General features: G+C 38.7%; 1 pseudogene; it reads left to right on the forward strand.

The window, feature by feature from the left end:
- The first annotated feature begins 1450 nt into the window (after positions 1-1450).
- Positions 1451-1884, forward strand: LOC112848571 (pre-mRNA-splicing regulator WTAP pseudogene; annotated as a pseudogene).
- The last annotated feature ends 3134 nt before the right edge of the window (positions 1885-5018 follow it).

Raw genomic sequence — 5018 nt, forward strand, 5'->3', positions numbered from 1 at the left:
TGGTGTTTACCTTCAAGTCATATGGTAACTTCAGATATTTAATGGAATAATTCAGGTAGTCAAATACTTGTGACCCATTTTAATATTTTATAAGAAGGATTTTCATCCTTTAATCCACAACTATTTACTTAATCGTGGTCTCCCTTTACAGGAATTAGATTGTGATAAAATTAAGGTGCTACATATTTAATCTTTGCATTGATTACTGATTGCCCTTTTTACTGCATATTTTTAAAATATCATATTCTTATATTACAAACTTTCTTCATTAAAATATTACTGGCCCAGGGGCACCTGGATGGCTCAGTCAGTTGAGCGTCCGACTTTGGCTCAGTTCATGATCTCTTGGTTTTTGAGTTCAAGCCCTGCTTCAGGCTCTGTGCTGACAGCTCAGAGACTGGAGCCTGCTTCCGATTCTGTGTCTCCCTCCCTCTATGCTCCTCCCCGGCTCATGCTCTGTCTCTCTCTGTCTCTCAAAAATAAATAAATGTTGAAAAAAAAATTTAAATATTACTGGCCCAAAGTTTTCTATCTTCACAATAACCACGAGGTAAAACCAACTTTCCTCTGACCCAGATCACCTTCTGTAATGGCAGAGTGAAAAACTGTGCGAACTCCCTCTAAAACAAGACAATATGGTAAAAGAATTACAATTGCAGTTTCAGAAATCAAAATCCCCTCTCTATTTCTAGGTAATCTGAATAGATCTATAACGAGCAAAGAGATTCAACTAGTACAAGAGAGAGAGTGTGTCAGAGAAGAGAGAGTGAGAGAGAAATCCAGGCCTGGATGAGTTCACCAATAAATTCCTCCAAATATTTTTTAAAAGACTTAATAGCAGGGCGCCTGGGAGCCTCAGTCGGTTAAGCGGTTAAGCGTCTGATTTCAGCTCAGGTCATGATCTCACAGTCTGTGAGTTCGAGCTCCGCATTGGGCTCTGTGCTGACAGCTCGGAGCCTGGAACCTGCTTCAGATTCTGTGTCTGCCTCTCTCTCGGCCCTTCCCCTGCTCATGCTCTCTCTCTGTCTCAAAAGTAAATAAAAACATTAAAAAAAAAAAAAAAAGACTTAATAGGAATCCTTCACAAACTCTTCCAAAAAATAGGTAACACTTCCCAACTTATTCTATCAGGCCACTATTACTGTGATATGCAAACCAGACAAAACTACTACAAGAAAACTGTATTTCACTGAATGGCAGAGAGACCTGCACATAAAGTGGAGTGCCAGGGCTATGGCAGAAAGAAGAGGAGCACGAGGATGAGGAGGGTGGGAAGGGGGTGGGTCGTGGAGAGTGAAAGGGGGCGGGGCAAGGAGGGGCGGGGCGCAGGGCTCTGGCAGTGGAAAGGGTCAGGAGCTGGTCTGGAGGCCTGGGCTGCAGTCCTGCAGTGTGGCCTTGGCCTATGTGAGTAGGCATCACAAGCAAGGGCTCTGTCTAGAGAGGATCCAAGATGACCAAGGAGGAACCTCCCCCAAAAGGTTTGAATGAAACATACTTCAAAGTTATGGCACTTGATGAGTTAATTCTAAGATGGAAACAATATGAAGCCTAGGTCCAGACTCTGGAGGGCAAATACACAGATCTTAATTCTAATGATGTAACTGGCTTAAGGGAGTCTGAAGAAAACCTGAAGCTCACTGGGAAAACATCCTTTTAATGAGACTACCAACCAAGAAGAGAGATAGATGCAGGAGTGTACTACTCAAATCCAGTACCTCAAGCAAGCCCAGAAACCTAGCGATGCCCAACTGGGATCAACAAGGGTAGACCCAGGGATGAACTTGTTTTTTCCTAAAAATGAAAAGTGAGCTGTAATAGACTGAAGACAAACTGGAACAAGCCCAAAATGAACTGAGTGCCTAGAAATTCACACCTGACAGGTAAACAAATCATACTCGCCTGTCAGGATTTGGCTGAAAACCCCCAAGGAGAAAGCTGTGGTGGGACAGCCAAATACTGGTTTCCACACCAAGACTCAGATTTCTTGAGCCAAAAAAAGTCACATTCTTATGCTATCCAGCTTGAAATGGTTAATATAAAACTGACCAAATGAACCTTGTGTTTGAGCTTTTTTCTCTATCCTCTCCCCTTGCTTCTGAGGCCTGATGGCAATGGGACTATTCTGAAGAAATCGCCACCTCTGAAAAACCCCCTTCTAGGACATGTAGACACCTGAGAAATGTACTGTTTGAAGAAAATAGAGGAAGAAACCGAAGTCTTAGGTCTGTGGCACACTGTATCTTCAATTTAAAGGAAAGAAACATAGAGATTTAAAGCCATGAATTGAACATGTAAAATTCTGGTAAAATGTAAAAATGGGATATGCATCACTCTTAACCTTGAGCATAGTGACTTAGAGACGCTGTATATCAGTTTTGCCAATAAGACTGTAGACTTTGTGATTCAAGTTGACTTCTGGGTTAAAACTCAAAAGAGGTGAATTTTGCCTTAAAAGCGTATATTTGCAGGGCACCTGGGTGGCTCAGTCAGTCAAGTGTCTGAGTTCAGCTCAGGTCATGATCTTGAGGTTCCTGGGTTCAAGCCCTGCGTCGGTCTCTGTGCTATCAGCTCAGAGCCTGGGCCTGCTTTGGAGTCTGTGTCTCTGTCTCTCTCTGCCCCTCCCTAGCTGGCTCTCTCTCTCTCTCTCCCTGTCTCTCTCTCTCCCTCATTCAAAAATAAGTAAGCATAAAAAATTTAAAAGAAAGGGTTTATTTGCTAAGAACAAATGTTAATAGTCATGAATCAAATAATAGATGTCAGTGCAAATAGTTCATATATTTAACCATTTAGTTTGGAGCTCTATATTACTTTATTGAGCCTTAAGTCAATGTCATTTTAATCAATGATTTGTTCTTTGAATGATTGCTAATGTTGTAGATAATCTTATTGAGGACTGTATGAACATATAGATGTGGTGTCAAACTTCAGGTTGAAACTGTTTGAAGCATTATAAAAATTCATTTCACTACTAGATTGTGTAAGGATACTGGCTGTGATGAGACTGTTTCTTTCTTTTTTTTTTTTTTTTTCTGTAGTGAAATTAGATCCTCATTCCATTCAACAGGCACATTTTGAAAGAGCATTGTTGTTGCTGTTAATGGGAGAATGGGTTTCCTTCATTGTATTTGGGCTTTTGTATTGCATTCTTGATATTAAATTAAATATGCCTTGAAAAAATACAAGAAACTACAAGACAAATATCCTTTATTATTACAAATACAGATTATCATCAGTAAAATACTGACAGACTGAATCTAGCAACATATAAAAAGGATTATACACAGTGATTAAGTGGAGTGTATCTGAGAAATGCAAAGTAGATTTAAGATACACAAATCAATCAATGTAATCCTATATATTAATAGAACACATGATAAAAGCTATGTGATCATCTCAACAGATATGGGAAAAGCATTTGAAAAGTTCTGTGCGTTTTCATGATAAAACTATTTAACAACTAGGAATACATTCGAATCCTCCAAGTCTGAGAAAGTAATTTGTAAGACATTCACAACTAACAGGGTATTTAATGAAGAAAGGCTGAATGTTTCCTCTTAAAATAAGAAAAAGAAAAATGATGCCCATTTTTACCTCTTCCACTTAACATTTTACTGAAGATTCTAGCCATGGCAATTAGGTAAGAAAAAAAAATAAAACGCATCCAGATTATAAAGAAAGAAATAAAACTATTTTTATTGGTGGGTGACCCAATCTTGGATATACAAAACCCAAAGGAATGCACACACACACACACACACACACACACACACACACAAATTATCTGAACTATTAATGCAGTTCAGCAATGTGGCAGGATCCAAGATTGATTTACAAAAATCAGCTGTTTTTTATATGCCAGCAATTAACAATTTGAACATGAAATAAGGAAACAATTCAATTAATAACAGCAACAAAAAAATGAATAACTAGGAATAATTTTAACAGGAGAAATGCAAGGCTCACACACTGAAAATTTCAAAGCATACTGAGAAAAATTAAAGATATAAACAAGTAGAAAGACATCCTATGTTTCAAGTTTTAACACTTAAATGGCAGTTCTCCCCAAACTGATTTATAAATTCAATGCAATTCCTATGTAATTGCTGCTAATGTTTTGCACAATTGAAAAATTGATCCTAAAGTTTGTATATAAATTCAAAGGACCCAGAAAAACCAAAATTATCTTGAAAAAAAAAGAAAAATTTGGAGGACGCACATTCAATTGATACTATGAAGTTACTATAACCAAGACAGCATTGTACTGGCAAAAGGACAGACATTTACATCATGAAGTAGAATTAAGAGTCAATAAATACACCCTATATTTATGGTCAATTGATTTTTTTTAACGTTTATTTATTTTGAGACAGAGAGAGATAGAGCATGAACGGGGGAGGGTCAGAGAGAGAGGGAGACACAGAATCTGAAACAGGCTCCAGGCTCTGAGCTGTCAGCACAGAGCCCGACGCGGGGCTCGAACCCACAAACTGCGAGATCGTGACCTGAGCTGAAGTTGGATGCTTAGCCGACTGAGCCACCCAGGCACCCCTATGGTCAATTGATTTTTGACAGAGGTGCCAAGACAATTGAATGGGGAAAATAGTTTGTTCAACAAATGGTGCCGGACAACCAGATATCTACATGAAAAATAATGAATTTGGACTCATGCTTCACACAATACACAAAAATGAGCTCAAAATGAATCCTAGACCTCAATGTAACCGTTAAATATGAAAAAAAATTTAAAGTAAGCATAGAAGTAAACATCTGTGATTTTGAGTTAGGCAATAGTTTCTTATGTGTGCCACCAACTGCAAAAGTGTCAAAAGAAAAACATAGGTAAGGAATTCTTACCAGTCAATAATAAAAGACAAATCATCCATGGCACCTGGGTGGGTCAGTTGGTTGAGCATCAGACTTCAGCTCAGGTCATGATCTCATGTTTCATGAGTTTGAGCCCTACATTGGGCTCTGTACTGACAGCTCAGAACCTGAAGCCTGCTTCAGATTCTGTGTCT

This window comes from Puma concolor, chromosome C1 (genome assembly GCF_028749965.1).
Source record: "Puma concolor isolate L17-30 chromosome C1, mPumCon1.1.hap2, whole genome shotgun sequence".
Classification (NCBI taxonomy): Eukaryota; Metazoa; Chordata; class Mammalia; order Carnivora; family Felidae; genus Puma; species Puma concolor.